This window comes from Pelobates fuscus, chromosome 1 (assembly GCF_036172605.1).
Source record: "Pelobates fuscus isolate aPelFus1 chromosome 1, aPelFus1.pri, whole genome shotgun sequence".
Taxonomy (NCBI): Eukaryota; Metazoa; Chordata; class Amphibia; order Anura; family Pelobatidae; genus Pelobates; species Pelobates fuscus.
Genome location: NC_086317.1, coordinates 370,830,650 through 370,857,583, shown reverse-complemented (window position 1 = coordinate 370,857,583; position 26,934 = coordinate 370,830,650).

The window sequence follows — 26,934 nt, the reverse complement described above, 5'->3', positions numbered from 1 at the left end:
TGCTGTCATCCACACATGTTTGAATGACAAGGATCCCATGAGTACTAGTAAAATAATGTCAGCAAATAAAAGTAATATATTTTTGAATGTGCATTTCAGTCTCTTATGATATGTGTACAAACTCTCCACAAATGCACAACTATTATTCTGCGTTCATTGTATGCTTTTACTTTCATTCTATGGTAATACAAAAAGATCCCTGCACAGTTGTATACACACATGTTTGTGATGCACACTAATATTGAATATGTGTTTGTGTGTGTGTGTGTGTGTGTGTGTGTGGTGTACTAGTGTGATGCACAGATGTTTATCTGTTTTATCTGAGATATGCTTTATGCGTAGATTTGAACTATAGTTCTTGTTTTGTATATTGCACTGACTTCTACTTTTATATTTTGTCTGCAAGTTTTCTAATGTTTCATCTTGCCTTAGTTACATGCATGGTTTGCTTACCTACTGCATAGAATTGTGAAATATTAGGGGATTGATTTAGAAATAGCAATATTGTGTCTTTTCCAAGTTATAGCTCACTTTCGGTTTTTATATTTCGGGTTCTTGACTATGATAACACATATATATAAGAAAGGAGACTTAATATTGGTGTTAAAAGAGATTAGTGTATAGTCATGGTACAGAGCAATCCCAGGAAACCAATTGAATTCCAAGAGAGACCTAATATATGAAGATTTATTTTCTATGTAACAATAGTCTCATAGAACCTGCAGTATATGAGTCCTCTGATGTTCAGAAAACCTAAATAGCGCTATAGCCTCAAATGTTACTAAATTCTTATGTTTATATAGAAGTTTTATGTATGTTAAACTTTTAAGCAAAATTCTACATTAAAGAATTGTAATGGCATTTGGTATTTATCATTAATGTTGATGTAATCCTAAATCATGTAAAATAGATGATAGTTCTGGAGCTAAATATCTTCAACTACATTTTCAGCATTTCCATGAACTAAGGTTCTACTTTAAGTAGATTATGTCCTCCAATGAGATAAATCAATGAGATAAAGTGCTTGCAATCTGATATTGTCTCCTGATTATATTAAGCATATTCCCATCTTTAATTAAATCTTAAATGTTTCCAGTAAGAAAGGGTCTTAAAACCAATAGTATACTGAACTAGGTATTTATCTTTATTGGTGTAAGCTTAATGGAGTTATGTCTTAAAATATAACTGCACCTTTATTACTGGCCTTGTAATATTATGGTTGGATCTAAGTTAATATATATATTAAAATTGAAGAACCCTACTGTTTATGCCTAGTAATACTAGTAAGCATATTAGTCACAAGTGTAATAACCCCTGAACATAGCTTTTAATCATTTTGTGTTTATTACTGCGTTCAGAAACCTCAACCCTGCTACCTGATCTGTAAAAGATTGATGACAGCATTGGAAGAGATGATCTAAATTTCCAAAATGAAATATTGAAATAAATAAGTCAGTGACATTATTGCCCAAACAAATAAAATAGAAGACGCAGCATCAATTCTTCTGCTTTATTCATGAAAAAAAATATTAAACTCAATTTGTAGAAATACAATATCTGTTGTGTCTCTCTCTGCTGGTATAAACCTAATTAATGCATCATTAATTAAAACATATAGAACATCAAGTTTACTTACAAATGTAAAAATTATTTTATCAAAATATATACAAATAGAAAAATAGGTGTAATAGTATTGTAATGAAATCATATAATAAATATGGTGTCTCCATCTTTTCCTTTGTTGTTAGCCTCTTTGAATTTGAGCACAGTTTCTTTGATGCTGACAGCAAAGATTACCTTTTTCCCATTTTTTTATTTATTTTTATTTATTTTTTTGGTTTCTCAGTCTTTGCCCCCCTTTTTGGGAAAATGTTATATTTATATCCTTATTTTATAAAGTTAAAACCTGTTCTGGAACTGTTACAATAACTGAAAAAATTACAAACTTAAAATTAATGTTTAACCCCTTAAGGACACATGACGTGTGACATGTCATGATTCCCTTTTATTCCAGAAGTTTGGTCCTTAAGGGGTTAAAGGAGCAATGGCTACTTTAGAGAATGTTTTTGATGTATTGGGAGACCAATCTGAAATGCTATATTATTCAGGGACATTGTTGGGATTTAATTGTAAGATTACTACTATGTGCCTTACACTGAATCATCCAGAGTTATTTTACCCCCCCCAAAAAAAACTAGGGGCAGAATGACTGCTGCTGACGTAATCTTAGAGTGCTGGGGTGAGTGAATTTGAGAGAATTGGTGAGAGAATGGATAGTGTTATACTTTACAGGGAGAGAATGGAGAGTAAGGTGAATGAAAGTATTATAGATAGAAACAGGAAGAAAACATTTTTGAGAAGTAAAAAAGCTCATGAAAGATCAAGGAGAGAAAAAATGCTCATAAGTCTAAATGTATGCAATCAAGTTTTAGACATGGATTTTGATGTTTTCAGTGTCTTTGAAAGCATTAAAAACATCTAAGATAAAGATTTTATGACTTGGTAAATATATCTCGAATTGTTGCCATTTTACAGCATTCTGAATTTGTTTGCTACTTCAGAAAGAAAACTCACTGCTTCCAGAAAGGGACATTGCATGCAGGGTTAGGCATCATAAGCATATCATCAGTTATCACTGATGTTATTACCGGTGCGAAAATTGATCCATGGGCCCCTGGGTTCCAGTGGGGCTGCCCAGTGGCCGGTCCTGCGCGCATGCGGGGGAGCACTCTCCCCTGAGCGCTCTCTGCCCAGCTCCCTCGCGCGCCGCTTACTGATGCCGGAGCCGGAATATGACAGAGAGAGCATTCAGGGTAGAGTGCTCCCTCGCGCACCTGTAAGACCGGCCGCCCGGTGACACCATGGCCAGCCTCCAAGGGCCCTGAGGTGGTCAGCTCCTGGGCCCCCCAGGAGAAGAGGCTGGCCACACTGGCGTGCATAAACGGTCGCAGGGCGGCAAGGTCCCCTGGTGGGCCGGGCACGGTCGCAGCCGTGACCCCTGCGATCGCGGTATGTACACCACTGTCAGTTATGTAAAACAGGTAATACAAACTGTGATCGACTTTAAATCAACATCAAATTGACAATGAGTAGGAAGATAAGCATTAATATGCCAAAGGAGGTGAAATGTGGGTTAGACTCGGATGCTCAAGCTTCAATATCACATGGTGAATAAAAGTTATAATCCATTCACAGAGTACAATATGGAATGTATTTTGTATCCTTACACTTTCAATATGACGTTTCCATAAAAGGAATACACTAAGCAACATAACCACTACAGATAGATATAGAAGTAATACAGCTTAGAGTGGCCTTTTAAGAATGATATGGGTCTTGTGAAATGCAAATAAACCCACTTGTTAAAGGGACACTTTAGTCACCAAAACAACTTTAGCTTAATGAAGCTCTTTTGGTGTACAAATCATGTCCCTGCAGTCTCACTGCATAATGCTCTGCCATTTAGGAGTCAAATCACTTTGTTTAAGAATCCTAGTCACACCTCCCTTCATGTGACTTGCACAGCCTTCCTCAACGCTTCCTGTAAAGAGTCTTCTAAAGTTTATATTTCCTTTATTGCAAATTCTGTTTAATTTAGATGTTCTAATCCCTTGCTATGTTAATAGCTTGCTAGACCCTGCAATAGCCTCCTGTATGTGATTCAAGTTTAGTTTACAGAGAAAGAGATACAATTGTTTACAGTAAATTACATCTGAGTGAAAGTGAAACCAGTTTTTGTTTCATGCAGGTTGTGTCAGTCAGAGCCAGGAGAGGTGTGACAAGGTCTGCATAAACAGAAACAAAGTGATTTAACTCCTAAATGGCAGTGAATTGAGCAGTGAAACCTGAGAAGCATGATCTATACACTAAAACTGCTTCATTAAGCTAAAGTTGTTTAGGTGACTATAGTGTTCCTTTAACCTTACTTTTCCCCTTTTTACTGAACAAAATCCATAAAAGCAGAAGCTTGCAGAAACTCTGTTAATTTCATAGCAGTCAACAACATTCATCTTCAATGCCTCAAAGAATGATGAACAGGACAGAAGAAGAAGATTTTTATTGTCATAAATATGTATATAACTTTCATCTCAACAAAACTCAACTGGCCTCACTCAAGATTTGTTGAAAGGGTTACTATAATGCTTTTTTAATATATATTTTTTAAATAATTGAATGCCTAATGGGCACTACTAACTAAGTACACTCCAATTTCATTCAAATTTAAACTTACCTCAAATATAGCACTGGGCATAGCTGTCTTTGATCATTTTCTATACATCTTGCTGCATCAATACTTTCTCCTCCATGACCCAATCAAATAAATCTCATAGAGATAGGGACAAGGGGAGGGAACTATTTAAAAACCAAACAGCTGTAAGTGCAAAAAGGTGGGGATGGAGTGAACCGAGAGAGAGGAGGTTTAGCCTTCCACTTTCTGACACACTCCTTGCAAGGGTAGAAGCTCATTACGTCTGTTGCCAGTGCACAGTGCACATTGACAAAAGAAATAACTTTACTACATACATTGGGGGTGCCAGGCCAACATAGTCACTTTCCTCTAGTTGTTATGGTACTTGAAGTGTTGCTTTAACTTAAAGGAAGACTATAGGGTCAGGAACACAAACATGTGCTCCTAACCCTATAGTGTTAAAACCACCACCTAACCCCCTGGCTCACCCGTGCCTCCCTAAATATAGTAAAACCTTACTGTCTGCTGTCTCTGACTCTGACCTGCATCTGACCTCTGACATCATCTGAAGTGGTGGTGTGACCCAATCACAATGCTTCCCCATAGGACTGGCTGAGACTGTCAAGGTGGCAGATCAGGGGCAGAACCAGCACAAGTCAAACACAGCCCTGGCCCATCAGCATGTCCTCATGGAGATGAATTAAATCAATGCATATATATAAGAAAAGTTCTCTGCATGCAGAGGGTGGAGACACTGAATGTTGTGATGCACACTAGGCAGGACTGCCCCAGGGAAAACATCTAACATCCATCTGAAGAGTGGCCAGTGAAGTTATCACTAGGCTGTAATGAAACACTGCCTTTTTTTTCCTAAAAAGACAGTGTTTACTGCAAAAAGCCTAAAGGGAATGATTAAACTCACCAGAACAAATGCAATACGCTGAAGTTGTTCTGATGACTATAGTGTCCCTTTAAGGTTTAGGTATTTTTTACTGAATCTGTATTGGTAAAAATGTCACTGAAAAGTATCAAAATGGTGATATTGTAATCACGTTGACACCAATATTGCACACCGGCAGCTGTTACACAGTTACATAGGCTGGAAAGAGACATGTGTCCATCAAGTTCAGCCTTCCTCACATTTGTTTTTTTTTGTTGATCCAAAAGAAGACAAAAACCCCAGTTTGAAGCACTTTCAATTTTGCCACAAACTAGAGAAAAAAATCCCTCTTGACCCCCGCCACTGCTGATTTACATTGCACATTGTTGCAAAGTTTGTTGTCTATAACAATCCCCAAGACCTTTGCGTGTGTTTTTAGCTGTTATTTTCAAGTAATATCTAACATGAATCATTCATTGTGGTTTTTTTTTTTTTTTTAAAACACCTACTCTAGGCAAAAATAGTTACATTTTATGATCATACATTGCATAAGCCTGCCACAACGTCAATGTACCCCATCTTTGGCAGGTCCTACACTAACAGCCTAATATTTGCTCTTATGAGATTAACCCACTTACTTGGGAAAAAAAATTCCATCTGGGGCTCTCTGCATTACAAGGCTAAATAGGGCCCTGGGATGAGGCACCCGTGACAGGGAGGGGTGCAAAACCAAGGAGTTGGCTAGACTCCCAAATATATAAATATATATGAAACAAGGGGGGTTGGCTGCACTCACCTGAACATGCATAAATGGGGGAGCTACTGGGGGCCAAATTATACAATACACAAGATCCAGCGCACTCACCTATCCACTAAACAGCAACTTCAATGATGAAAGATTTCATTTCTTTTTTTAAAAAAACACCTAGTCTAGGCAAAAATAATGGGGGTTTAGTTGCATTATATGATCATACATTGCATAAGCCTGCCACAAGGTCAATGTACCCCATCTTTGGCAGGTCCTACACTAACAGCCTAATGTCTGCTCTTATGAGATTAACCCACTTACTTGGGGAAAAAAATAAATCTGGGGCTCTCTGCAGTACAAGGCTAAATAGATTTGAAATCATTGTTTAGTGAATAAGCGAGTGAGCTGGATTGTGTATTTTGTATATTTAGGCCCCAGCAGCACCCTATAATGTATGCATGTTCACGTGAGTGCAGCCCTCTTGGTTTTATATATATATATACTATTATATTATTTTTTTTTAATGTTTTTTGATTAGCCACTTAACTGTGAATAAAATTAATATTTACTGTCTGTCCCCTAAACATTCCCTGTAGTCATGATTACAGCCCCCTCCTAGCACCATTCTAATGCCTAATGTAAAATTGTACTCCTATTCCACATCAGAATTGACACAAAGCAAAAATAATTAGTAGATTTCTCAACCTCGAGTTTGCCCTGCATTGTTATCGATGCAGGACAAAAAGACTTTGTCAAAATCCTGCATCAGTAGACGTAATGCAAAAAGACTACAACTTCGCTGATAACTCAACAACACAAATTCATCCACACATCAGTCCTGCGCCAATATTTTTGCAAGGCAAGTTCACAATCCCAAACTAATTTATTAATACTGATTAAAAAAATATGCGTAAAAGTCCTTAAATAAGAAATCTACACAGATATTTACAATATAAGATATCATAAACGTAGTTTCATTAATAAGGAGTAAGGGATTCCAAGCAGCATTTACTGGATTCAGCATTCATTGTTTAATGTAAGTCTAAATAATATTCACATATATCCCTTTAATTCTCATCTAGAAAATATGAATGCAAAATGTCTCTCTCACACTACTTAAAGGAATAAATGCTGTACTTAAAGATTTGTATATTGCATAATATTTCTGTTTAATTTCTTTGAAACGCTCCATAATGGTGTGCAGCTTACAATTCAACTTAAAACATATGTGAGATGTTTTATATGAAATACGGATGCTTAGTGAGAAAAGGAAATATATTTACGATAAATCCCACTGGCATTTAGTTGAAGAAGCAATTGCTTTATTCCCTTGCTACCTAGCATTAGAAGAAAAAGGGACGTGTCAATAAAGTGAGTTACAATATTTTAGATTTGCAGTATTTTCAGCAGATACAACACACGTTAGAAACACTGTAATAATTCTACTTTTGTCGCATATGACAAACTTAACATTAGAGGAGCTATTATATTCCCATACATGCAGATCCTGTAAAGCCTAAAGAGGAAATCTCTCCTTCAGTAATAACTCAGGGGATTTATATTTTATGATTGCTTTTCTGAAATGTGCAGGTAATATGAATATGAGATTACTAAATGAATTTGAAAGAAGAGATTTTGGAATATTGGTCACGTGACAATGTATTTAGGCAGCATAAATTCAGCGCATGTTCTACCGTACAACATGCTGGATTACTCCTTTTGATTGATGAGGACAGTGAGGTATTTCTTGAATCAGAAAGGATATACACATGTTTTTTTTTTTTTTTATGTTTGATATGTTATTTTCTTTCACTTCATTAGGAACCCTTAAGGGCCAAGAGAAAAATTTTAATAAGGCTAATTTTCACATTTTGGTGAATACTCTGGGACTTTTCTGGGAGCATTTAAAATCGTATGATAATATGAAGAACCAAGAACAGGTAATTGTGGAAACTATTACTAATATTTATTAAATAATAAGAGCCCCTAATTTTAAACGACATATTAATGTATAAAATAAAAATGTATATTTTGTGCTAATGATATTATCTGGAAAATTGTAGACAAAGGACTTTTAAGTGAGATGCGTCCATGATGATCTGCACTGCATGCAACTGACATCCACACTGCCTAGTGTGCAAATATAAAAACACTTAATTTGTAAAATTATTTTTATATGTACAGCAAGGTATTAAAATGTAAGGTAATCAGTATGGCGCTATTGTCACTGTTTAATCTCGCCATAAAATAAAATTAAAGGTATATATTTGTTATCAATTCAGATAACAAGATCTGTAGGTAGAAATATATTTTCTACATAAAAGTGACACTTTTGCTTTAAATTACATGTGGGCTTTAATAATCAAACAATAAAAAACACAGATGCAGGTTGCGTCAAATAATAAGGCCAATAATTACAATCCAAATGCTTGAAAAGTTATTGGGAAATTCATGGCTGGTAACCGTCCATACTTCAGATTTCAACAATTATTTGATGTTTGGACGGTTACCAGTGAAGAATTTCCCAAGTATTTCTCAAAAATTTTGGATCGCAATGTGGGGAGAGCAGGTGCCTACTCTGCCTTAACAGTAAGCATGTCAAACTTGCGGCTCGCTGGCCCACAAAGATATTCATTGTAGGCCGAGAGTTTTACATGCTTGTTTTAGCGCTTATCCTTTTTATATATTATTTGGGCTTTAATAATACACTACTCCCTGTTGAGTAACATTGTCGAAATGGTAGCCTTTTTTTTTCTTCACAAAAACCTATAACGTTTATAGTAATGCATTATTCGATTAGTAATATCTGGCCCACATACTTATCTTCGCCCACAACAAAGATGACGCGCATGCTCGTTTTGGGGTCAGAGGTCGGAGGCAGCCAATTACAGCCAAAGGAGGGTTATTTAAACCCAAAGTACCTTTGGTTCAGTGCCCTGTCGTGGTTTCCATTAGTTGGTTATCAGAGAGTGTGTTCCTGTTTGTTTATATTCTGTTTTTTGACTTTGGCTTCACTTTGACTTCCCTGAATTCTGGTATCCTTGACTTTTGGCTTTCCCTCATCTGTCTCCTTCTGTGTACATTAAGTCCGGCCATTCTAAGGTCCGGTAAGATGTTACCTTTAGCCTAGGCCATTCTAGAGTCTAAATTGAATTTTCCCTATTTTGTTACAAAATTGGTTGCATTTCATACAGTGTTTTTTGCCTTCTTTTGGATCAACAACAAAATCAAATGTGAGAAATACTGAACGTGATGGACTCATGTCACTTTTCAGCTATGTGACTATGTAACAGTGATTTTCTGGGCATTTAGCCAAACAAGGACATGGGAGGCATTCATATCTCATTCCACATTTCAAAGGCAAGACTTTGACACTGAGAAAAGACTAATGTTATACAGAAAAAAATAGAAAGAGTTAGCAAAAACAACATAGTGTGCTCAGAAAATATATGCCAAGGAGCCTTAAAAATAATAAATGAAACTGCGAACAAAATGGCTTGCAGTCATTAACTAACGAATCACTCTCTCCTAAGGAGCAAATAAACCTCCGTTTTCCCCACTGTCTCTCTTTTTCACAGCTATGCCAAAGGTCCAATCAAATTATTATTATAATTATTATTACAGAACTACTATTCTTGATTTTTAGCAGTTATACTAATCACCAAATCAATATCAACACCATATCCCTCTATTTTGTGTTTTTTTTTTATTGAACCTATATAAAATATGAATGTGCTGGTTTATCTGTATTGTCAGTCATATAGGCTCCCTTCCTCCCCGTCACTTTGTTAATAGATCGATGAAGTATACTTGGTCCATTGTCAAAGTTTTACTGTCCAGTTTATGATCTATATTGAGAAAAAAATCTAAAAGGTTCATTAGTGACATACATAGTATCTCTTTCTTCAACTAAAATAATATATTTTTGTTAGAAATTACTGCTTATAAAACCATTAGGGCACAAAGGCCATTATCTGGAATACCTGTATACTGCAAAATAATGAATTGCACCACATTGTAATAGATCTTATAATTCAGATTTCTCTGTATTTGTATTCTTTTATTTTTGCATTCTCAACTCAAACACACACATGCAATTTTATTAGAAGGAAAGGAAGGGTGTGGGGGAGGGGGGGGGGGGATTGAATACAGGAAATAAGACCTGTCTGTGTTTTAGCCAGAAGAAATGTAACCATTGCACAGCAAATACTTGTTAACCTATTCTATGCCATTATAATGCCTCTTGATTGTCCTCCTTGGCTACTTTTAGGGTATCACATAGTAGCATCTCTATCAATAAAATAATACTATAAAACACTGTATATATTCTTAAATATATCGGATTCCCCTGAAGTGGAATGCATGGTGGAACGCATGCGCCACCATGAGACTCCGGCGGACATAATGACGATGCTAAAACACATGCGTGGAACGCATGACGTCATCGCGCACGGGAAGCGATGATGCCGGATGGACAGAACCATTAAGCAATCATGTGAAGATCGAGATCAGCTGGAGAAGAACAAAGGAACCTGTAGGAAGAAGATTTGGACTGATTGTGTGGTGTATATATGTAGGAGATGAAGGGAGATTTTAATGCACTTTGTAACTATCTTCAATTGAGAAACGGTCCCTGAGGAAGTCCCTGAGAGGGATGACTTGATGCCATTTGTCATTTACTTCTGTGTCAGTAAATACATTTTGCATTGTGCACTTTATTCATGTAGCTATTTTACTTGGCTACACTTTATCTATTTTACATTAATGAGACCTACATCAATAAAATCCAGGAATTGAGAAGACATATATCCAAAGATTTCTGAAGGCTCTTTATTTGGCTCCAAAGTGTGAGTGGCTAATTGGCACCTAAATATACTACAAATTGGGTTACAGTGTGTTGCACTCTGTATAATATTTGCCTGTCCTTAACAGTAATAATTAGTTAAGTGCACCACTGTTCCTATTGAAAGATATCTGGCCCTATACTAGAGATAAGTTTTTGCGATTTCAACGTAATTTTATAATTTAATACAATATAACATACAACAACTGTATAATCAGTTTTCATATAACATGTATTGCTTCAAACTTATCAGAACATTATTTCTATAGTAGATGATGTAATCTGGATAATGACCTCTTTAGTTAGTGGCTCAAATAATGTATCAACAGCAAATGTAATAACTCAACATAACATAAGGGAATCCTACAGGTATTTTACAAGATAATAGATTTTGAATTGATAGTTTGTTTGCATTGAATTAGTGCATATTTTCAATCTGAACTGCAGACATAGTTTTCAAATATACAGAGCATATATGAAACATAAACAACAATAACTAAACTTTATTAGTTCATTGATCATAATAAACTGAAGTTAATTAAATAAAAATGTAAATACAATTTTGATCAATAGAATATTGTTATGAGATTATGAACCTAAATATTGTTGTACTACACTATAATATACTGCACCAATGGCACCTGGTTCCAAATGTTCTACATACAATGAATTCTAATAACTCAAAGTTATGCTGGAGATGTTACCATGAAGTGGGTAGTTCTAAACATATCTGGTGGGACTGTGTATTGATCAGACCTTTCTTGACTTTGGCCACAAAATAAATTTCCTGTTTGGTTTGGGAAGCCATGGATCTCAATTTTATGACAGCTCTGTTTTATTTTAATATAACCAGATTTCCGTTACCAAAAATATATTTAACAATACATCTACTAATGGCCACAAAAGTAGTTCCATCAAGACATTGGTTACAACAAACTGTCCCTAATTGGTCTCAGGTCCTCTCCCAACTTAAATATCAATATAATACGGGAAGGGGCATTTATTTTCAATTAAGTGAAAGCTCAGTCTTTGAATGAAGGTGGTTCCCCTGGATAGGGACCTTATTTGAATAATCTTCACACTTTAACTTGCAATCTGTATATTTCGAGTATGGGATATCAAGACAATTGATTAAATATAGTACTCTCTCATTTTATAAATTACACCTTGACTTTTGATGAGATTTGGTGTAGTAAGTTCTAAGGAAGTAAGCTCTTAAAGATATGCCCTATGATCTCTGCTGACCATTGGTGGCCCGCACCCAAATTGTCTAGTGTATGTACTTATGAAATACTGTCTAACACAGCTCTTATAAGAATATATGTGTTTTTTGTCTATATGTTATATGTAGTTTTTGTGATATTTTATGTGTTGTGAAAAACAAATAATTTTTGAATAAAGATCATAGCTAAAAAAAAATAACAACTTAAAGAATTATTATTATTATTGTTATTATTATTATTATTATTATTATTATTATTGACATTTATATAGTGTCAACAGATTCCGTAGCGCTTTACAATATTATAAAAGGGGAAGATTTAACAATAAGACAATTACAAAAACTTACAGGAATGATAGGTTGAAGAAGACCCTGCTCAAATGAGCTTACAGTCTATAAGAGGTGGGGTAAAAACACAATAGGACAGAAGATCACAATCAACAGAATTTGTCAACAGACTGGATGTGAGACTCAAAGGTGAGGCGAGAAAAAAGTATAATGCCAAGACATCATGCTTGCGAGGGTGGACTGATGTGGGTACCACTAACTTGAAGGGAGAGTGAAAGAGAAGGATCAGTATTACGAGAAGGAAAGACAAGGAGCTCAGTTTTAGAGAGATTGAGTTTTAGAAAGCAGGAGGACATCCAGTCAGATATGGAAGAAAGGCAAGCAGTGACATGTCGCAGGACAGAAGGGGAGAGGCCCGGGGTAGAGAGATATATCTGGGTGCCATCAGCATGCAGGTGGTAGTGGAATCCAAATGATGTCATACGTTTTCCAAAAGAGGCAGTGTAAAGAGAGAATAAAGGGGACCAGGGACAGAGCCTTAGAAAAAGAAAGGTTCTGGGACATAAAAAACAACAAATACACTTTTACCGTTTAATAATATCTTCATCGGACGTTATGTAGCACCCACATTTTTATACAGTATTTTGTAATTTTAGAAAAAAGATGAAACAAATACTCTCAGATGGAACTATATAATAATGTCAACTACATTAAACACAGATACAATTTACAACTAAACTAATTTATATAATGTTTAAATATATTTTGGTGCAGGTTATGTTTTTCTGTCTATTTTGGGCAAAAGACAATCATTACTCATCAGTGGAATTCTAACTTGAACACTTGTTAATATAATGCACAGGGTCCTGATCTCTAACTCATTTAAGCCAGCTTCATATGGAAGCATAAACAAAATATTTTAACATTAATTCCCAACCAAACAACAAAAACAGATATAAAACAACAAAAATCTTGCACATCTAATTTTACAAATAGCAGGGCTAAAGAAACAGTTTGAAACAGATGAAAACAACTGCTGAACTTGACCTTAAACTTAGAACTATCAAAAAATTCACCTGCATAAAATGCTGTTTACACTACACTCATTATGCTAGGGATTCATGAGTAATTAGAGACAGTCAAATTATAGCCTTACTGGCCACAAGCTTTTCAGATTTACAGGGAAGCCATAAAGCAAACAATCTTGTATCTCAACATGTTTAACTTGTAAGACCAAAAAACTATCTTATATATATCAACATGAAATGCTGCTATTTATTTCATTACAAAGAAATACAAAAAGATCCGTGCTGAATAGCCACACAGAAATAAACAAACAAGGCAGCACACCTAATGAGATTAGGCTCCCTCAACAAACCCCAAAACAGTAGTAAACCACAAAAAAAAACTAAAAATGAGGCTGTGCCTACGAATGTTTTAAAATATATTATATTGACAATATATTTAAAAAACAGAGCAATATTATCACAGGCAAAAATAGAAAGGTAATAAACTAAAAAAAATAAGTCCAAATTTGGAGGCACAGCGGTAAGGTAACAGTAAGATTCCTGTTGGGAATTTCTTTATAAGATTAGCAGAATCAGGAATAGGATTAGCAGAATCAGGAATAGCTTGGGATCCATGTCAACATAAACTAAAAAACAGAAAAACTTCAATGGTATATTATATAACAGCCAAGCAATGATAAATGATACCTAGGTAGGTCTTTGTAGTCTTTTCTCATATTTACGTATAATGCAGTGGTGTTGATCCTCCGCTGAATGGATATATGTGAGGGTACAACAGATATCTCAACACCGTGATATGAAAAAAGCCAAAAAAATTACATAGTGAACTTGCATGTTTTTCGTTTCTTATCTACAAAGCTTGCGCCAGAACTAGTTCACACTGCAAACAAAAGGGATCTTTTACAAACACTGCAACAGGATAGAATAAGCTGGCTAAGGCTATATACAAGAAGTATTCTTGAAGGGTATTGCAGCAAAGAAAAGTCCAAGTTTGTCAATTCATAATTACTTGAAAATAAGAGGCAATTTGAAGGAAATAATTTTTGGTATTTTTTGATGCAATCATTTAGATGCAAGTTTAACTATCATTGTTATGTTGTGCATGGCAGATTTAGATTTTAGATTTTACTAAACCTGTCATGATATTGATGTATCTGAAGACAAACAAAACAGATAATAGACAAACAGCTTAGGCCTGAATGCTGTGTCTTTTGAATTCTGTAACTCGCAGATATATGCATATACATATAACTAAACAAAAACAAATTGCACAATGGACTAGAACATTCATTTGCACCATAATATAGATTTCTGTACTTGAAGCAAAAAGATTAGCAGTCAGATCTCCCTTTGGATCATGAAGCTATTACCCCACATACTAATATATATATATATATATATATATATATATATATATATATATATATATATATATATATATATATATTTGTGCAAGTATTCCTGCAGTTGCTGTCTAAACATTTGTACACACTGTTAAAACCACAGACTGAAGCGGAGATATACATATCCTTATTGTTCTTACTGTAAATATATATTTATATAATTTCTTCCAGTTTAATTGGGTGATGTTATTTCCCATGTATAGCCCTGTTTATGAACAGATTTCCAGATAATGGTTTGTATTGGCCTTGATTCTATTTGTATAATGCTGTAATATCCCCTCTGAGGTGCTGTTTTTTCTAAACGAAACATATTTAAATTTGTCACAACGAAATCTTCACAGCTAAAACCTTCCATTCCTTTTTATTAATTTTGTAAATTTGCCCAAAAGTGCGCAGTATATTCAACCTGTGGTATTTCCATCAATTTATAAAGGCTAAATTATTTTTTTATCCTGTGAATTAATGCCACTTTTTATGCATAAGGCCTTACTGGCCTTAGCCACAACTGACTAAAATTGCACATTGTTTAGTTTGTTGTCTATAACAATTCCCAAATCCTTCTCATGTGTTGTTATCCTAAACTCACTACCATTTATGTTATAAGGTACTTGTGCAGTCTTTACCCCAAATTAAGGGTAACATGCTTTTATCTACATCAAATTTAATCTGCAATTTGAGCGCTCATTCTCCTAATCTATCAAAATCCCTCTGCAGTGAAGCAATATCCTGCTCACAGTGTATTACCTTACATAGTTTACTGACCTAGTGTCATCTTCAAACACTGAAACATGGCTTTCAATGCCTATTTCACGATTAGTTATAAATATGTTGAACCGAAGGGATCCCTGAGGGACACCACTTACCACTTTTGTTAAGCTTGATAATTTACTATTAACGACAACTCTCTGTACTATATTTTTAAGCAAGTGTTTTATCCAATGCGATAAAGTGCATGGTGTTGTCTGTGATGGAGTCTATATTTCCTCTAGAGTTTTTAGAGAGGCATATGATGTTTAACCCCAGGGGAAGTATGTGTTGTGTGCAACATATCAAAGAAAAGGTTAGATTTTGGGCCCTGGGATGCAGCATTCGGTGAGTAGGGCAGTGCTCCAGTCCTAAAATTATCGGGGAGAAATAAAGTCCAGGCCAGGAGACTAGACTAACTCCAACCCACTGTTCAGCTGCAAATAATCAGCAGCAGTAATATAAATAAATCCCTCCCTAGTAGACAGGTAAGTGAGACTTTTATTTCTCCTTTGAGGGCTGGAAGCAGCATGCTGACATGCTTTAATAAAACTGTGTTTCATTTAGTTTAGACATTGTTAAACAGTGTGTAACGGAACCCGACCGGTTGCCTCCCGTTAGTTACCTTCCTTCAGCCAATCAAGAACTCTTGCATGGTTAGGGGACTTAGCTCTATGTGCTCCCAGGCAGAGACGACACTCAGCCCTGGAAGTTCTTAGTCCATACCAGGACTTTTTCCCATTGCGTCCATTGCAAGCTGGGTTAAATCTTCCTTCCCTCCAATAACAGGTCGACAGATCTGTCAGCATCAAAGTAGCTGTTTAGTAGATAAGGGAGTGCGCTGGATTTCTATTTTTACTGTACTTATTGGCCCCCAGCAGCACCCCATTTAAGCATGTTTAGGTGAGTGCAGCCAGCCCCTTGTGTTTCCATATATATTTGGGAGTCTAGCCAGCTCCTTGGTTATGCACCGCCCCCTGTCACAGGTGTCTCATCTCAGGACCCTATTTAGCCTTGTACTGCAGAGAACTCGAGATGGAAGGATTTCCCCAAGTGAGTAGCTCATTTAGTAGACAGTTGGAAGTGAGAGTAGGACCTGCCAAAGATGGGGTACATTGGCGTTTGTGGCAGGCTTATGCAATGTATGATCATATAATGTAACTAACCCCCCATTATTGCCTAGATTAGGTGTTATTGCCTAGATTAGGTGTTTTTAATAAAACTAGTCAAATCTGTCAGCATCAAAGTAGCTGTTTAGTAGATAAGGGAGTGCGCTGGTTTCTATTTTTACTGTACTTATTGGCCCCCAGCAGCACCCCATTTAAGCATGTTTAGGTGTTTAGGTGAGTGCAGCCAGCCCCTTGTGTTTCCAAAAATACAAGGGAAAACACAAATAAAACAATTCCATACAGATACATGGAGAACCATAGAGTACAGGGGAATTGGTGGGAATAGACACTGGGGACTCAAAATACAAGGCAAACACATAGGCATATACAGTGGGCATGGTACTTAGTGGCGGTGTACCGACACACAGTGGTATATATGTCTGTAAGAGCTCAGTTGAGCTAGTATTTTGTGTATAGGAATTTATTTTGTGTTTGTTTCTATGCGCTCTCCAGAAGACGATTGCACAATTTAATTTTATTGATTCCTCAAAACCGTGCCTATTTTATACCCTAGAGGACTGTGCTATTTGCAAGGGCATTGTACACTATGCTCTTACAGGATCACACCAAGAAAAATAATTTTAATCTAGACCAATTTCTTTTAGATTGCACACTAACCTATTGTGGGAACAGACAGCCTCAAAAATGGCAAAATCAAAGTAGATCACATCCACTGCAGCACCCTCATCTGTACTTCTACTTACTTCTTCATGGAATTTAATTTGATTCTTAAATAATGCTGATTTTTGCTAAAAGCAATGTTCTCCTCAAGAATTCCTGAAAAGAATCACTTAATAATCCTTCAGAAACTTTCCCAACCACAGAGGTTAAGCTCACAGCGCTAAATTAACTAAATTGTATTCCTTTAATCTGTTGTAAGAGCATTGTGAATATATATAATAGAAACTTAGTGTGATAAAAATGCACAATTTAAAAAAAAAAATACAGTGTCAATATACAAAACCTCCTCAATGTTATACTTTCCTGTGGTTACCTCCAGAGGGGCATCTGAAGTATATGGACAGGGCTGGATGTATTTAGCACTAGCACTAAGCAAAACATTCTAAATAAGTACATAGGGAATAAGAATATATGGCTGTAGATTTGCAAATCACAGCAAACAGGTGATTGGTTAACACAGGATAAAGAGCTTCAGAACTTTCATAAAGTTAATAAAAAATCATGTTCTTGGATAGAACACTGACTTAAAGATAGAGTGCAGAGAGTAGCTGTACACGTAAAAGGTTTCAATTATACAAAAGTGGTAAGTGGAGTGCCTCAGAGTTCTGTCCTGGGTCCATTTCTCTTTAAAGGAGCACTATAGGGTCAGGAACACAAACATGTATTCCTGACCCAATAGCGTTAAAACCACCATCTAGCCCCCTGGTCCTCTCATGCCTCCCTAAAAATAGCAAAATTTCTGGAGATGCTAGCACTGGCTCTGTTTCCTTTAGACCTGCCCACGTCCTGCTGACATAAGCAGAAGTGATAGCCTGGTCCAATCACAATGCTTCCCCATAGGATTGGCTGAGACTGACAAAGAGGCAGATCAGGGACAGAGCCCGCAGCCTTGGCCAATCAGCAGCTCCTCATAGAGATGCATTGAATCAATGACTCTCTATGAGGAAGGTTAAGTATCTGCATGCAGATGGAGGAGGTACTGAATGTTTGGATGTATTTTAGGCAGCCATGACCCATGAACGATCTCTAACAGCCATCTGAGGAGTAGCCAGTGAAGTTATCACTAGGCTGTAATGTAAACGCATCTTCTCTGAAAAGACTGTGTTTACAGATAAAAAGCCTGAAGGTAATGATTCTACTCACCAGAACAAATTCAATAAGCTGTATTTGTTCTGGTGACTATAGTGTCCCTTTAAACTATAAATACATTATCTAGAAGTGAACATTGAACGCATTTGTCAGTGTTTGTCGATGACACAAAACTAGATAAGAAAATTCAGTCTGAACATAATATAACTTCTCTACAGAGTAATTTGGTAAATCAGAGGACTGGGCAGGCAAGTGGCAGATTAAATTTACACATAAATGCAAGTTATGCATTTTGGAAAAGGAACACACAAGCCACTTATACATTAAATTGGGTAGAGTTAGGGATAACATTAAATGTAAAGAACTTGGTAAAAATTATAGATCACAAACTAAGCAACAATATGCAATGCCAGTCTGTGTTAAAAAAGATAGTACGGTACTTTTGTATACGAAAAGGGGCTTTGAATCATGTGATCCAAATATAATTTTGCCTCTTTACAAAACAATGGTAAGTCCCTAGCTTGAATATGCAGTGCAATCTTGGGCATCGGTTTTAAAGAAGGATATTGCGGAACTAAAAAAAGTGCAGAGGTGAGCAATAAAATTAGTAAGGGGAAATGTAAAACATTGGTTATAAAGATAGGCTAGAAAAAAATATCAGTACAAACCACTATGTACTAACATGTTCATTAACAGGGATATATAATAAACAAGAAGTCACCCATTGAAGCTGGAAGAAAGTTATTTTTGCATACAGCAGAAGAGAGGGTTGTTCACAGTAAGAACAATAAAGATGTGGAATTCTCTGCCTAAATAGGATGTGTTACCAGACGCATTTAAAAAAAAAAAAAAAAAAAAAAAGCTTGGATGCTTTTTTGCATAAACAAAATATTCAAGGATGTAATTAATATGTATGTAAATGGCTTGTTGATCCAAGTAGAAATCTGATTGACATTATGTAGTCAAGAAGGATGTTTTCCCCTTTTTGTTGCATAACTGGAAATGGCTACAATTTGGGTTTTGTTTTCTTCTTTTAAATCAATGGTTAAACTTTATGGACTTTAGCCTTTTTTCAACCTTCATAACTATGATAGTATGTAACTATTTTTCATGATATATATTGACACATCTCTTACATCAGATTAAATGAGTACAATTTGGTTTACAATGTTGGTTACATTTAGCGCTAATTAATTTGCCTCCCATGTTAAAATCAGTGTAGGACCAACTGACATTGGGGTAATATGGTGTATGACCATAAGGTGATTCTGAATCCCCATATTTGCTTGCAATGGAAGGATTTTGAAGGATTTTACCCCATATCCCAAGGACTCATTTCTGTAGGACAGCAAATTTTTTTGAAGTGTTTCCAATTATTCCGTATGTTCAACCACCAAAGTGACAGAGCAAGGCACATAATGTTTATGTGGAAACTTGAAAGGACTGCACCTACCTGTCATCAACGTAAAGAGTATGGGGTTAGACTTTGCATTTGATGTGTTTAACCCCTTAAGGACCAAACTTCTGGAATAAAAGGGAATCATGACATGTCACACATGTCATGTGTCCTTAAGGGGTTAATACTTATAGTAAAACTTCTGGCAGATGGGAAAATGCATGTTTACTCCTATCCTTAAGCTTCTTCCTGATTTGCTCATATACTGTATGATTCATGCCCTCCACCATCCAAGCACATTAAAGGTGGTAAGGTACACAAAATCTTTTCTGGGTCCTGAATATTTTGCAAGATTCATCACTTGTTCCACAAAATGAGGACCATTATAAGATTCAGAAACTTTGGGAAATCCCCAATCCCCACAGCCTTTGCTTTTTGCAATGGAATACATCCACCCATTTGCTAAATACATCTATTACTACAGGGAGGGGACTGATAAAGTCTATTTGTATTGAGTTCCATTGACCACTATAAATAGGGACTCTCGGCAAAACTGTCAGGGTCATCATTCATGCCATACACAATATTGTGTATTTGGGCCTGGCTGGGATGGAACCTGTGTCTCCTGCATCCCAGTCAGTTACCTAATTCTTTGCTCCACACATCTCTTGTTATTTTGAGTTACTAGTTGTATCCTGCTGTCTGTATCTCTAGTCCTGGACATTTGCACACCTGTTCCTGCTTTCCTGATAGTGGCAATTACCAGCCTATATAAACCCTGCCTTGTTGGTAGCTTGTAGTCAGATCGTTGTTCCTGTTCTGTTGCACTGCTATTCATCTGACGCCTGGTTTTGTTCCACTGCTCATCTACCGTTTTTGCCTGATTGCTGCCTGTCCTGACTACTTATATTGACCTTGACTACTCTCTTTGAATTTGCCCTTATCTGTACTGCGTTCCTGGTTATATTCAGCCCCAGTGCACTGTTTCACAGCCTTGGGGATTTCTGCATTGAGTCCTCTTGGCTTGTGTCATATTGCAAAGGTTGCTTTAACTCTGTGTCAGACTCCCACTCCAGGTAAGATCCCTGACTAAAACACGGTTTTGGCCTTTAGGTCTTTAGTTATTCTTCAAACAAATTAAAAATTACTGAGTTATTTCTTCACACATGTTCTTAGTTAGACACAATGGTATTTTTCTCTCATTATTTTAAACAAGTTGTCACTTTACATGCAATATAATCAATTATCTCTTTATATCCAAAGGCATGTATGGTAGAAAATTATTTCTTGTCTGATCACAGACACTACATTTGCCAAAACTAGTGTTAAATTCCAATACCATTGGGATTACCAGTGACAGGTTGATGGGCTTTAAGAATGCTGCATCTAAGTGGAGTCTGGTTTGTATATTTAAACAGAGTGACTAGGACACTGGCATTTTATAAACCAGGGCTTTCAAACATATGGCCTGCAAATTTGGCCCATGAAGGGCTCTTAGATCAGCAAATGGCACTGGACCCCTGTCATAGCATTAGTTTTCACCCATGGCCTGCTGGGAGGAAGTGAAAGTCATGCAGCAAGGTGGGAACAGGTACACACAGGAGCGGTGAAGGAAGATTGAAACCTCAGACTCCCATTCAGCTTCCACTAGATCCCAGGGAAGCCACCCTCCTGCATCCAAAATGTAAGAAAACAGGAGGCTGGCACAGATATTTGCTGTTGGTATTACATTTCACTGTCAACACTACACACAAACACACCCCTACATTGAAATGCCAACACTACACATATACACTGCTGCATTCAAATGACAACAGTACAATCACACAACTGGGAAATATTAAATTACATTCAGGGCCGGACTGGCCCACCGGGATACCGGGAAATTTCCCAGTGGGCCGCAGCACCTGGGGCTGGGCTGACAGCCCTTATCAGTGATTAGGCTCCTGTTATGCCGGCCGGCCAAGCTCACACATGGCCGGCTGGGATCATTTAAAAAAAAAAAAAAAAGACAAAAAAATCGTGGAGGGGCGGAGCCTAGTGTGCGGTGGGGCGGGGCTTAGCGTGCAGCGGGGGCGGAGCTTGCTGTGCGGCTGGGGCCTGGCTGACTGCAGCATGGGAAGCAGGGAGGAGTCCCTGCTTCCCCAACAACCAGCCTCCAGGAGCTCCAAGGGATGTGGAGGTAAGAAGCAGGTCAGTGTGTCTGTATGTGACTGCCTGTGTGTATGTGACTGACTGTGTGTGTGTGTGTGTGACTGTCTGCCCGTGTGTGTGACGGTCTGCCTGTGTGTGTGACGGTCTGCCCGTCTCTGTATGTGTGGATGTTTGCCTCAGTGTCAGTGACTGTCTGCCTGTCTCTGTATGTGTGGATGTTTGCCTTGGTGTCAGTGACTGGCTGCCTTTGTGTGTGTGCATCTGCAAGTAAGTGAGCGAGCGAGCATCTGTGTGTGTGTGTGTGTGCGCACGCGCACAGGGGCGGACTGAGAACCCTCAGGGCCCCCGGGCAAAATAAATCAAGGGCCCCCTTACAGGCCCCACCCATAATGCGCAGCAAGCGCCACCCATGTCCCGCCTCCATGCACCGCCTCCAGCCACACCCTACACAATCTTTAGACACAAGGAACAAAAGTGCAATAATCCCTTCAAGGCCCCAGTAGAGACTACAATTGAGGGCTAATGGGCCATGGAGGGGGGGAGCATTCTAGCAGAGGCTATACCAGTGTCCTTTAGAGAGTTTGTTAGAAATAATTTCCTCCAGGTCCCATTAGAGACTACAATGGAGTCTAATGGGGCCTGGATGGGGGTCTCTCCAACACTCTGGTTCCTATTCACAATATAGCAACACAACATAGCTCGCTGATACCTAGGCCAAGTTGGCTCCTCTTACCTTAATTACTGTTGTTGGCTGGCAGTCTGTGGGCTTGCTGGAAGGCTGTGGGCTTACTGGCTGCGGCTGGCAGGCTGTGGGCTTGCTGGCAGGCTGTGGGCTTGCTGGCTACTGCCGGCAGGCTGTGGGCTTGCTGGCTACTGCCGGCAGGCTGTGGGCTTGCTGGCTACTGCCGGCAGGCTGTGGGCTTGCTGGCTACTGCCGGCAGGCTGTGGGCTTGCTGGCTACTGCCGGCAGGCTGTGGGCTTGCTGGCTACTGCCGGCAGGCTGTGGGCTTGCTGGCTACTGCCGGCAGGCTGTGGGCTTGCTGGCTACTGCCGGCAGGCTGTGGGCTTGCTGGCTACTGCCGGCAGGCTGTGGGCTTGCTGGCTACTGCCGGCAGGCTGTGGGCTTGCTGGCTACTGCCGGCAGGCTGTGGGCTTGCTGGCTACTGCCGGCAGGCTGTGGGCTTGCTGGCTGCGGCTGGCAGGCTGTTGGCTGGCAGGCTGCGGCTTGCTGGCTGCGGTTGGCAGGCTGTGGGCTTGCTGGCTGTAAGCCTAACTGGTGGGCTGGCTGGCTGGCTACAGGCCAGCCTGTGGGCTGGCTGGCCGGCCTGTGGGCTGGCTGGCTACTGGGGCACTTGTAGATTATTTAAATAAATAATCCATGCACAATAACCACTACTGCTCTGTGTAGTCGTTATGGTGCCAGGAGGGCCGCCCCCCTTTCAGAGTAATTAGTCAAACCGTTTAAGAACAGTTTGACAACTTACGTGGGGTCTGCTGGGATATGAGGCTGTAGTAGGGTATAGGAGCAGTGGTGCAATGTGTAAGGGGTGCAGTGTGTGTGAGGGGGTGTAGTGTGTGAATGTGTGGGGCAATGTGTGTATGAGGGGGCTGTGTATGTGTGTGGCAATGTTAGTATGGGGGGCTGTGTGTGTATGGGTGGGCAGTGTATGTGTGTGTGTGTGAGGCAATGTGTGTAAATGTGTATGGTGTGTGGGTGTATGGGGGGCAGTGTGTGAATGTGTATGGTGTGTGGGGGCAGTGTGTTTATGGGGCTAGAGTTCACTCTCACCACTGCGACCACCAGGAATCCCTGGTGGTCACAGTGTTGAGAGTGAACTCTAGCCCGTAGCTCCAGGGCTAGAGTTTACTCTTGCAAGAGCCGTAACGTTGCCGTGGTAATCGCGGCAACGATCTGTGCTCGCGCAAGAAGGACCCAGAGGAGCTGAAGGCTGAGCTCCCGGGTCCTCTCTTCCTCCCTCCCCTGCCGGCTGCCCGCACGGTGCCTTCGGACAGGGGAGGGGGCAATTGCCCTCCTCTTACTCCCCACTCCCCCTCTTCTTACCCCCTTCTTACTCCCCCCTCTTCTTACTCCCCCCTCACTCTCTTCTTACTCTCCCCCTCTTCTTACTCGCCCCTCCCCATCTTCTTACTCCCCCCTCTTCTTACTCCCCCCTCTTCTTACCCCCTCTTTCTTCTTACCCCCCTCCTCCCTCTTTCTTCTTACCCCCATCCTCCCTCTTTCTTCTTACCCCCTCCCTCTCTCTTTCTTCTTACCCCCTCCCTCTTTCTTCTTACCACCTCCCTCCCTCTTTCTTCTTACCACCTCCCTCCCTCTTTCTTCTTACCACCTCCCTCCCTCTTTCTTCTTACCACCTCCCTCCCTCTTTCTTCTTACCCCCCTCCCTCTTTCTTCTTACCCCCCTCCCTCTTTCTTCTTACCCCCTCCCTCTTTCTTCTTACCCCCCTCCTCCCTCTTTCTTCTTACCCCCCTCCTCCCTCTTTCTTCTTACCCCCTCCTCCCTCTTTCTTCTTACCCCCTCCTCCCTCTTTCTTCTTACCCCCTCCTCCCTCTTTCTTCTTACCCCCTCCTCCCTCTTTCTTCTTACCCCCCTCCCTCTTTCTTCTTACCACCTCCCTCCCTCTTTCTTCTTACCCCCTCCCTCCCTCTTTCTTCTTACCCCCCTCTTTCTTCTTACCCCATCCCTCCCTCTTTCTTCTTACCCCATCCCTCCCTCTTTCTTCTTACCCCATCCTTCCCTCTTTCTTCTTACCCCATCCCTCCCTCTTTCTTCTTACCCCATCCCTCCCTCTTTCTTCTTACCCCATCCCTCCCTCTTTCTTCTTACCCCCTCCCTCTTTCTTCTTACCCCCCTCTTTCTTCTTACCCCCCTCTTTCTTCTTACCCCCTCCTCCCTCTTTCTTCTTACCCCCTCCCTCTTTCTTCTTACCCCCTCCCTCCTTCTTTCTTCTTACCCCCCTCCCTCTTTCTTCTTACCCCCTCCCTCTTTCTTCTTACCCCCTTCCTCCCTCCCTCCCTCTTTCTTCTTACCCCCTTCCTCCCTCCCTCCCTCTTTCTTACCCCCTCCCTCCCTCCCTCCCTCTTTCTTACCCCCTCCCTCCCTCTTTCTTCTTACCACCTCCCTCCCTCTTTCTTCTTACCACCTCCCTCCCTCTTTCTTCTTACCACCTCCCCCCCTCTTTCTTCTTACCACCTCCCCCCCCTCTTTCTTCTTACCCCATCCCTCCCTCTTTCTTCTTACCCAATCCCTCCCTCTTTCTTCTTACCCCATCCCTCCCTCTTTCTTCTTACCCCATCCCTCCCTCTTTCTTCTTACCCCATCCCTCCCTCTTTCTTCTTACCCCATCCCTCCCTCTTTCTTCTTACCCCATCCCTCCCTCTTTCTTCTTACCCCATCCCTCCCTCTTTCTTCTTACCCCATCCCTCCCTCTTTCTTCTTACCCCCTCCCTCCCTCTTTCTTCTTACCCTCTCCCTCCCTCTTTCTTCTTACCCCCTCCCTCCCTCCTTCTTTCTTCTTACCCCCCTCCTTCTTTCTTCTTACCCCCCTCCCTCCCTCCTTCTTACCCCCCTCCCTCCCTCCTTCTTCCCCCCCTCCCTCCTTCTTACCCCCCTCCCTCCTTCTTACCCCCCTCCCTCCTTCTTACCCCCTCCCTCCTTCTTACCCCCTCCCTCCTTCTTACCCCCTCCCTCCTTCTTACCCCCCTCCCTCCTTCTTACCCCCCTCCCTCCTTCTTACCCCCCTCCCTCCTTCTTACCCCCCTCCCTCCTTCTTACCCCCCTCCCTCCTTCTTACCCACTCCCTCCTTCTTACCCACTCCCTCCCTCTTTCTTCTTTCCCCCTCCCTCCCTCTTTCTTCTTTCCCCCTCCCTCCCTCTTTCTTCTTTCCCCCTCCCTCCCTCTTTCTTCTTACCCCCTCACTCCCTCTTACCCCCTCCCTCCCTCCCTCTTTCTTCTTACCCCCTCCCCTGTAGCGTGGCCGAGCTGCTCTCCGGTCCGCGCGCCCGGCGGAGTGATAGGAAGGTGCACACTAAGTGTGCACCTTCCTGTCAGTCCGGCCGGGTACAGGAAACAGAAACTCCTGTTCCACGCGGAACAGGAGTTTCTGTTTCCTGTACCCGGTCGGACTGACAGGAAGGTGCACACTGAATGTGCACCTTCCTATCACTCCGGCCGGGCACCGCGGACGCACAGCAGCTCGGAGGGGAGGGGAGGTGAGAAGCTGCAGCCGCCTGAGCGCTCTTTGAGAGAGCGCTCAGGCGGCTGCAGCATTTAAAGGGGCGGCCGGGCCCCCTGATGGCGGGCCCCCCTCCCGGCCGGGCCCTCGGACCATGTCCGAAGTGCCCGACCGGTCATTCCGCCCCTGCACGCGCATCTGCTAGTGAGGGAGTCTGTGTGTGTGCCTGCTAGTGAGTGTGTCAGTGAGCTTGTCTGTAGTGAATTTGTGTGTTAGGGAGCTCTTCTGTAGGGAGTATGTGTGTGTGTGTCAATGGGCTTGTCTGTAAGGAGAGCGTGTGCGCATCAGTTAGCTTGTCTGTAGTGAGCGTGTGTGTGTGACAGTGAGCTTGTCTGTAGTAAGCTTGTGTGTGTATCAGTTTGTCTGTACTAAATTTGTGCGTGTGCCAGTAACCTTGTCTGTGTGTGTCATTGAGAGTGTCTGTCAATGAGCCTATTTGTGTGCATCAGTAAGATTGTCTGTGTCTGCATGTGCGTATGCTTTACTGTATAATTTAATTACCCTGAAATAACTAATATTTTGAATTAGAAGAAGAAATGTGTATATATATATATATATATATATATATCGATCGATCGATCGATCGATCCAGGCAATTGAAACAGTGGGCTGCACTCTCAGATTTCCTTAAAACGTAACTTTTATTGAAATATTTAAGAGAAGATCAACGTTTCAGTCCCTCTTGTGGACTTTCATAATGATCCTGATGAAGTCCACAAGAGGGGATGAAACGTTGATCTTCTCTTAAATATTTCAATAATAGTTAAGTTTTAAGGAAATCCGAGAGTGCAGCCAACTATTTCAATTGTATATGTGTGTGTATATATATATATATATATATATAT